Source organism: Anneissia japonica, unplaced genomic scaffold (genome assembly GCF_011630105.1).
Source record: "Anneissia japonica isolate Jap-2015-1 unplaced genomic scaffold, ASM1163010v1 scaffold47791_len21231_cov121, whole genome shotgun sequence".
NCBI lineage: Eukaryota > Metazoa > Echinodermata > Crinoidea > Comatulida > Comatulidae > Anneissia > Anneissia japonica.
The window spans coordinates 1,491-11,975 of NW_022699250.1; the positions used below are offsets into that span (position 1 = coordinate 1,491).

Consider the following 10,485-nt stretch of genomic DNA (forward strand, 5'->3'; position numbering starts at 1 on the left):
AATGTTTTCCTCTTATCATACAGTTTACTAGTCTTTTCAAGAGTAGGGGGTATTGTCTCTCATTAGTATGGCTTTAATATTTGTCAAAATAGAAAACTATGAAATAGGGCACAACAAAAGATCCAGATCAGCTTGGGTACGGACACACAAAACAAACAGATGTCTGGAAAGTCACGTTTGCCTGTTTACAAAAAACTGCGTAACATACTAGTAACGTACATACTACATACATACGAGCAGGATTTTAAAAGTTCCTATGCTTGCAAGCATAGGAACCAAAAAAGTAGCTTATCATACATAGGTGCTAAATTAGGCCTAAAAAAATACTTGTTTGTTTGCTGTCACATTGTAAAAATTTGAATGTAGGGGCAGTTGGAAAAAAGTCTGTTTTTTTTTTTTTTTTGTAAAATCATAGAAACATTGTGAAAACTCCACGATCCATGTAACACGGATCTGTGCCAAAATCAACGAAAAATTGGTTTTCATTTGATATTTTAAACTTTAAAAAAACAACTTTTTTGAAAAAAAAAACAAAAAAAAACCGCCCTTTATTTTCAGGATTTTAGGGGCAGCAGATGACGGCAAATTCAAACAAGTTTTTTTTTTAGGCCTTATGGAATGAACTTAGTGATGTCCCTATGACAACAGATCTGAAAATCATTTAACACTACCCAAACCAAGAACAGATAATAAAAAACATAGCTTATCATACAGAGGTGCTAAATTAGGCCTAAAAAATTACTTGTTTGTTTGCTGTCACATTGTAAAAATTTGAATATAGGGGCGGGTGGAAAAAGAGTTTCTGTTTTTTGGGGTTTTTTTTGTAAAATCATAGAAACATCATGAAAACTCTGCGATTTCCTTTTTTTTTTTTTTTTACAGAAAAACGATAAATTGTTTGTTTACAAAGAAACCTTAAACAATAAAGATTTTCATGTAACACGGATCTGTGCCAAAATCAACAAAAAATTGGTTTTCATTTGATATTTTAAACTTTAAAAAAACAACTTTTTTGAGAGAAAAAAACAAAACCGCCCTTTATTTTCGGGATTTTAGGGGCAGCAGATGACGGCAAACAAACAAGTTTTTTTTATAAGCCTTATGGAATGAACTTAGTGATGACCTCAAAAACTCAAATACAATTTCAAATTTTAAAATGAAAATAAAAATCAATTAAAGTATTATAGTTTATAAATATAATAGTATATAAGTTTATTTATTATAATTCAGTTTAGTTTGTAGTTAAGTTTCTTACAGTAGGCCCTAGTGTGATTTTCTTTTTTAATAAGTCTATTTTTAACTTTCTGTGTTAATCTCTGTTTTATCAAGTTGTACAATGCCTTACGGCCTGGTTGAAAAACACTGTTGTGGTGAACAAGTGTTTCCGTAGTTAAATAAAGTTTTTATTATTATTATTATTAACTTTATAACGAAATGTCGGATAAAAATTATTCTTTTACCATTTTATAGCTCTCATATTACTGTTTAGCCCTGTATTAATAACTAAAAATTGATTTTTGAAACGAGTGACTGGTTTGGCTCGTCTCTGACACATACATAAAGCATAACAGGCTCAAATATTTGTCTTAATGTGTTTGAACTAGAACCATTTGAGTCTCTGAATGTCCCATACGACAAATTTTCAAATATCTTGGACCTGCCCTAATAAATATTATTTTTCTGGTAATTTTTGAGAAAATGTTTCACTACAGAATAGAAATGTATGTTTTCTGAGTAATATGAAACCAAACTCAACTGCTGTATCCTGCAAAATTATTAACAAAATTACCAAGTTTCCTGGATTTTTTTTCAAAATTTTACCAAAACCGGCTATTTTAAAGTTAATTAAATATTTATACATAACTTATTGGAGCTTTTATTTGAATATGTGCTATTTGTCATTATTCAGGCCTGAGGTAACCCACTTGCCCAACGCCCAGGACAAGTGTTTTTTATAGTCGGACAAGAATTTTAGGGACTACTCCCTCCCCCCCACTCCAAACCAAAAAACATAACAGCATAAAACAGTATTGTCAGCGTGTAGCTGAGATCTCGTGTATCGTGGGAATCAACCATGCCTGTGAAATTTTTACTTGCTGTTGTCGTTACGACAGCTTTTAAACACGCAATAAGGAAAAGATACATTTCTCTATAATATACATTATAGAGAAATATATATGTGCAAATAAAAAAAAAAGAAAAACATTTTTGTGTGATCAATGTATGCATGTAGGCCTGTTGTAGTGCCATAGAAAAAATACTTTACTTTTGTTTTTTATGATTACCGGTACACTATTGCAAAATAATATTGGGACAAGTACAATTGTCTTCAGGACAAGTGCATTTTTCAAAGGTACTTGTCCGGGGACAAGCGAAAAAAATATGAAATTCCCTCATGCCTGTTATTGTCACTTTAGCTATGTGTATCATTTGTCACCACAAAGTGGAAACATTCCAGTGCTCAAACACAAGAAAATTATTTCAAAACAGGGTTTTTGGTCAAAAAATGGCGGTTTTTGGTAATCACTTTCTTCCTGTTATTTTATAGGGAAAATGTTCTATTATAGCTAAAAGAAACATGAGTCTTCCAAACAGTTTGGTACCAAAATGAACTCTGTATGACTAATAGTAGCATACAGATTTTCCCAAAAAATGGATACTTTGGCATAAAAGCGGCCACCTTGGCCCTTAAATGAGAGAATTTCGCTTGGCATCCACCAGATTCGTAATCAGAAAGGTCAAAATACCCTTAATCAACTAGATCCCAGCTTCTACAGTACCTAAAAATGCCTATTGAATCATCCTTTTGGGATGTGGAACCTGCCTAACAGGAGTGGAGTTAAGATGCTTGCCTTTATATTCTAATCCCAGGGTCCTGGGATTAATTCCTGTCACAGCAACAGGATTTGTTCTCATGACTAAAACAACTCCACTCCCTAAGCCTCATAATGAGACTTAGCCAGTGTATAGCAGCCTATGTGTGTGGGTGGGTGTATCTTGTGAAGGACTGAATTAACCACTAGAATATATCATTTTGCATTATGCAAACATTTACAGTATATTATCAAAATTATACAATTTTAATACTACTCAATCTTTTTAGAATGTGTGTTTTATTATAGGCACATACATTTTATCTTCACTTGATATAGTTTTGTTCATTGTTTTGTCATATTAATGACATAAGTTAAATAGTTTTATTATTTTGATTTCTCCATTGTATTACCCTGTTATTTAAAATCATTTTCAATTAAAACCTTATTTTATGAAAACTTTTAAAATTTAATTTAATTTAATTTAAAATAATTTAATTAGGGTTTTTGTGTTGTAATATTAAAATTATGTTTATTCTTAGTGTTGAACCAGGTTGAATGTTATCCCACAAAGCATTTTACAACGGACATGAAATTTATAACAAGAACAGGTTTTTTCACTCACCATTCAGCAGAATTAATGAGCATGAAACAAGAAAGCAACATTATAGACATCAAGCTGAGCAGGATGAGTCCACTGGTTTGCTGACATCTTCAGAAGTGCATATTGCAATGTTCAGCCTTCTACACAATTTTTACTGAAATAAAATACATACATTCATCAAATAACCAAAATTAGAAAGACTGATATTTAATTTAAATGTATATTAATTAGAATTTACAAACATTAAATATAAATTGTAATTCTACAATAATTGTCTATAACCAATACACATTATTTTATTATTATTATTATTATTATTATTATTATTATTACTATAATTATCACATAAATTTCAACATTAGGTCAAATAATGAAATTTTAACGTTAACAATTAATGTAATTATTTTAAAAACAAGAATTATATAAATGTACTTCATATTAATATATATTTACACACACAATATCATTAAATGTTAATGCAAAATTCTGATTAGTATTGCGTGCACGTTATCTCCTTACGTTTCACATGTATACACCCGACAGTTAAAATACATTACGGTATGCCAGCTCATACAAAGGTCTTTTTTCTTTCCCATATTCCTGACTGTAAAATAAGGCTTGCATGGGGGAATAAATTGAGCCTAGAAATCCGAACAAACATTATGGAAAATAAGGGCTGTCTGCACAGTTTTTGATGAAAATCAGGTATTGGCCTATACCAGGCGATACTATTTTAATACCTTGTTTAACGTACCTAATGTTTTAAGTGTTCAGCAGCGGACGGGAAAAAAATGTAAATAAAAAATATTTTTTAATTCAGCAGAATTATCCTGCCAAAAGTAATTTAGTTATTTGCTATATAAAACTACACTATTATTATTATTATTATTATTATTATTATAAAAGTTTAGGAAAACGAATTGAAAGAGAGGCAGATAAAATCGTGCTAGCACACCTTGTGTGTGTGTTGTGATCAATTGTAGGCCTACACAATACTGTGTTGCAAGTTTGCTTCGATCTTTTAAATGCTTTTATTTATCAAATAATGAAAAAATATATATTCATATTTCTTTCTAGTAAAATTCTACAGGCAGCGGGCAAAATAAAAATAAAAATTTAATTTTTTTCTTCATTTCCCAATTATTCATGGCAGCAAGTGTGCTAACTGGTCGAAAATACAATTTTATTTTTAATTCAAATCTTTATTTTCGGCTGGCGGGGGGTTCCCCAAATACGGTGTGTTTTATTATATAAAAATAGGCTATATATTTAATCTTTATTTCTATCTTATTATTTTATCAGAATATGTTGTTTTTACAAAATTAGAATGGTCATTTGGAATTTAATACTAATTAGAAAATCACTTATTTGTTCATTATTTTGTCATATTATTGACATAAATGAAATAATTTTATTATTTTGATTTTTCAAATTATATTACCCTGTTATTTATATTAATTTTCAATGAAAACATTACTTTATGAAAACTTTTAAAATTTATTTTAAAATAATTAAATTAGAGTTTTTGTGTTGTAATATTAAAATTATAATTTTTATTCTTGGTGTTGAACCAGGTGAAATGTTATCCCACAAAGCATTTTACCACAGACATGAAATTCATAATAAGAACAAGTTTTTTCACTCACCATTCAGCAGAATTAACGAGCATGAAACAAGATAAGCAACATTATAGTCATTGAGCTGAGCAGGATGAGTCCACTGGTTTGATGAGATCTTCAGAAGTGCATATTGCAATGTTCAGCCTTCTACAAAATTTTTACTGAAATTAAATACATACATTCATCAAATAACCAAAATTAGAAAGACTGATATTTAATTTAAATGTATATTAATGAGAATTTACAAACATTAAATATAAATTGTAATTCTACAAAATAAAAAAAAAAATTTAAAAAAAATAAAAAATATATATTCATATTTCTTTCTGGTAAAATTCTGGTAAATTTCAGGTAAATTTTTTTTCTTAATTTCCCAATTATTCATGGCAGCAAGTGTGCTAACTGGTCGAAAATACAATTTTATTTTTAATTCAAATTTTTATTTTCGGCTGGCAGAGGGTTTCCTAAGTAAGGTATCAAAAAAGTATTGCCTAAAGCTCTGGGGGCCAGATTTACCAAACTAGAAATATGTTTAAATTCGCCTTAAGGCCATTTTTTTTTGCTAAAGCCAAATTTATCAATATTGCTTAGCATAAAAATTGCTTAAAATTAAAGAGTCGATTGTACGCATGCGCCATCTAAGACAACATTTAAGCCAAGATTTTGCTAAGATAGATTTTGGTTTGATAAATCAGCTTAGATAATTGCTAGGGACATCTTAACTTTTTTGACTTTGGACGTTTGCTAAGCTGAGATTGATAAATCCTGAGCCTGGAGTTTTAGAAATTTTAGTACAGTTTGACGGGCTTATTTTTCATAGCTGAAAATGTAACTCGGTCAGGGACTGGATAACACTCTCTTTCCACTCCCTCTCCTATTTCTTCCCTCTACAAGTGCGAACCTGGGTTCAATTTGTGGGGAAGGGGGATCAAAATTTTTCCCAAAAACCTCAAAAAGAAAGAAGGGGGAGGGGGTCCTAGATGGTGGGAAATGAGCTTTCCTGACTTGAGGTGTCTCTTTAAAGTTCTTCAAAATGAAAGGTTTTCCCCTCTTGACAATGGTCAGGTAAACTTTTTCATTCTTACTACAGTAAATAGGGCTGTTATGTGTAACTTACTGTATATACATGAAGAACATTAAAGTAGTTACATACATATTCTTTTTTCCATTAATCGATACACCCCAAAAGAGAAAGGAGGGTCCAGGGTTCTTCCCAACAAAATTTTGATTCCTAGGTGGCGGGAAATTAGTGTTTCTCGACTTCTGAATTGTCTTTTAATGACTTTTAATAGGTATCCGAATGAGAAAATTCAATTTCATTATTTTGAATTTTGTAAACATTAGATCTACAGAACTCACTGCACTGATCATTTTCCCCTTTATAAATATGGTGAAAAAAGGGGGTCCAAATGCGAAAAAGTGGGTCCTTTATCCAGACTGATTTTGGAGCATTTTTGGAGGGACATAACTTTGAAAGTAATAACATAAAATGTCTAATTTTCACAAAACCTCAAGATCTTATGGAGCTTCACGTGCGTCTTTTTTTCTGGGTCATTCCTTAATGTCGTTTTTTTTATTTAATGGCCAGTATGGTCAGTTGCTATTTCATGCCGATTTTTTGTGCGTTTCAAAAATGGAAAAATCGAACTATTTCAACAGCCTTTGAAAACGTCATCTCAAAAAAGATATGTGCTTCGATTATACAATAAATTTGAGTAGAAAGTAAAAATAAATGTCAGATTCTAATATTATTATTTAAAATATAAATGATAATTGAACTAAAATTCAACCTCCATTGTTCTGTTGAGCGCTTTTCGCGATCACACTAGGACCATGCCTAGGGACCGGGGCTAGGCTAAAAAGATGCATCAACATTTTATCAGTTCTCTAAAGATCGTAACCTTGAAGGTACATGGACAATAATCATAAACCTACTTAAAATGCTAAGGTAAATTGGTGTTACATATGCTGGCCAAAATATTAAATCGAGTCTGGCCTGTCCATATTTATTATCTCGCAAGCGCACGACAGCGGCTATGTTTCTCTCACCGGGGTCTACATACGTACAGATGATTCATCTTCTAGCCTACTGTAAGTTCTATTCTAGGTCCTCAGAATCGAAAGATGGATATTTGGTTGAATATTAAAATTTGGGTAAAGAGAATAAACTCGTCAAATTAAAAACAATCTGCTAGTTTTAATTGTATATTTGATCTTTGATCACGAACTATGCCTGCTGCAGGCTCTCTACCCTGCGGTGCAGTGCGACAGCAGCGGAACACGTGCAGCAGTGGGCAAACTGGAACCATCCATTTTTGCAGCGGGGTTTAAATTTGGTTTTAAGTGGTAGTGATTAGTGATTAAGGCGTGATCTACAAATTATCCCCAACGACAGAAACGGGTCAAACACGTTTACTATTGTTATATGACAAGCTCCCAAACGCGTCTGTGAAATGCCGTTTGGAAGCTTGTCGTTCGAGCCGTTTATTCCGTTTGGAAGTTAACTCCTCCCCTTTTCATATGGCTGACTGCTCGTGAATGGCAAAATGTTAAACGCGTTCAACGAAATTTTGAATTTGATCGTGATTTAAACAACTTCAAAACTTGTTCAGTGTCCGTACCTAGGCTATGTAGGCCTAGGCCTATATTTATAAGTAGTAGCCTGGTAGTAAAATGCTAGCCTACGCTAGGTGACAGTTCACGAAGAAATGTTTATAATAAAGGCCTAAATTTAATTATTTTTCTTGTTAGGGAAACCCCAATGTTTCTTGTATTTTAGTAGGCTAGGCCCTACCGTTACCTGTAGGTTTTATAGAAGAGAAAGCAATCGCCAGTAACCTTGCTACCCAGATTATATTGTGCGATGTTTGAATTGACCTATCAAAACAAGTACCTTTTGCCCAACTTTCTAATTCCCATGTGTCTGCACAGCCCGCACAATACAGCATGTAAACACTGACCTGGATCAGCCGCAGTTGAAGAAGTTCGTTGTGGCGATCATGTGATATCGCACGTAGAACAACGTATGCTACGGCATTGTGTTTTACTTTGTAGGCTATATGAATTAATACATGTTTGTATTATTATATATATATATATATTATTATGTTTTACAAATGGTTAAACCATGGCACATGCTTATATTGCTGAACAAGGCAGTCGGCTATTCCCTTCTTGCGGAGGATCAGCGCGTTTACATTCCTGAAGGCGGCGTTCAAAGAATCAGATCAGCCACTAGAGCGTCTACATTCCTGAGTTGGCGGCGTTTAAAGAGAAGACTACTGTATGTGATTGACCGTGTGTCTGCTTCTCTCATGCTTCTCCTGATCGTGGGAACGTTTCTCACTGAATTCACTGTTACTAGGCAATTTGCAGTAATGCAAACCGGTGGTATATGCCTATTTCATATAGTTTAATTCCGTTCATGACAAAGTAAGAATATCGATATGAAACAAAGTGAATTGATTTTATTTCTGAACGGGACCGGTAGCGGCAGGATTTGGAGACGGGGATACGATGTCTTCGACAAAAAATCACGAGGCAAATATTAAAACAGTGTAAATATTTATTTCATTTCCTTCAACTTAACTTATATACCGGGATGGTGTCCGGCGGGGGATAGTTTTACTATCATAGTTTAACTTTTATCTATAAGAATCTAGCCCCGAATCCTAGACTCGTGTATTTAAAGCGGCCTGTAGCATGTGTATACAGCATATATTTGTATTTTTTGTCTATGGATAAATAAATGTCCGAATATAAGAATTAAATACTAGCTGTTTTCTGTACACTACATGTTTGTTTGGGTCAGTTAAGAATTAGCACCTAATTAGGCCTATTAATGAAATACAACGGTACACGAACATTCACTTGTATGTTTTATTTATATTTAGATGTGTATAAGAGACAGAGCCTATTAACATAGGCCTTTAACACTCAATATTATTTTTATTTAACATAAGCCAATAAACAGCTTCCACACATAAAATAACAGTAGGCCTAACCAATTTAAAATATATAAAATACGAAACAAGTTTTATGCAAGATTTAAAAAAAACTATACAGAAGTCTCCGCCCGGCAAGCAGACAAGGCCATACTTTAAACTGGCATCCAGGCACTCCATCGAACGTCCTATTGTTAGCATCTCAACTTCCCCACTTCTGTCAGAGCGGCGCTCAAAGCGAATTTCTATAGACCAAGGGGGAAAGTTCTTTCCTCCATCTATAGATCAACACCGGCCACACAGTCAGTGACATTTGTCACGTGATGTTGCGTACTCTGTTGGACCGATCACATCCACACACACGAGGTACCCAATATTAATTGTACAGTAGTTGCATAGGCCTAGTTGCTGTATATAATATATATTGATGCCTACGTTTAATAATAGAGAAAATAGATTTTCTATTTTCTCTTTGTTTATTGAATGATGTTTGGCGAATACTGGCGTCCATTTGTGTTCCCATGTGATATGTGTGCAGGGAGTTGGTAAATGTTTTTTCGTTCGTCGTCAACTTCTTAGCAGGTAGGCTGCTATTTAACGAAGATAGGTCTTTCTGACAGAGCAAACGGCAAATAGGCCTACATGCATGTGCTGCCATTATCGTCATTACCACTTAATTTAACTATTAGGACTATGCAGCCTTTAAACTTTGAACTTGGTTCATTTCAAAGTAAAAAAAAACTTGTACAAAAACGGTAGTTCAACCGGGGCCTGGTCTAACGACACAGACGCGTTTCAATCGCCCAAAACAATAGAAACAATGGCAAACGCGTTCAACAGCACAAACCCGTTTAGACGCATCTGGGACATATTCGGACTAGCTTATTAATATTCATGAGGCACGATAATTAGACGATCGCTTTCCCAGACGCGTTTGTAATACATGGTTTTCCCAGACGCGTTTCTGTCGTTGGGGATAATTTGTAGATTGCGCCTAATACGTGTGTGGTAAGTAAGCTTCACCGAATACACAATGGTGTGGTCTCGGATTTTTTCAACTGTTTTTTCAATTGTTTTGATTATCAGATATAAATAAGATCTAGCTTAAATTTGGTATTTTCGATCGGTTTTGTTCATGAACAATCGCTCAAAACACGAACTTTGTCACTAATTTTGTTTTTTGTGGTGGATGAACACATCAATTTTAGACAGTTCACATCAAAATTAAGCTTGTTTAAAGCCTGATAACATGCAAAAAACATCATTCCGCTAGCTTTGACGGTCATCAAGTGATCATGTTTTGAAGTTGGAAAGGGGGTTTCCCAATGTTTTTTTATGCACGCAAATTTGGCTCAACGGCTTTTTCAACACATTTTAAAATTGCACTTACTCATCTTACTTATTGTGTTTTTAACATCAAAGTCGTGTCATTTTTTTGAAATCTCATTGGGATACCTACTTTTAAGTTCTACAAAAATCAAGATCCCCCCCCCCCCCCTTGAAAC

The 10,485-nt window shown here is 33.3% G+C and overlaps 1 long non-coding RNA gene across 1 annotated transcript in view; it reads right to left on the bottom strand.

Annotated features, from left to right (window-relative positions):
• Nucleotides 1-3,440: 3,440 nt before the first annotated feature.
• The window catches only part of LOC117102896, a 13,898-nt gene continuing 6,853 nt past the window's right edge, over nucleotides 3,441-10,485 (bottom strand). Inside the window, exons 2-3 of the long non-coding RNA XR_004444492.1 lie at nucleotides 5,064-5,197; nucleotides 3,441-3,571 (exon numbers count right to left, since the gene is read on the bottom strand). This is a non-coding gene — a long non-coding RNA (uncharacterized LOC117102896). The remainder of the gene's footprint in view (nucleotides 3,572-5,063; nucleotides 5,198-10,485) is intronic.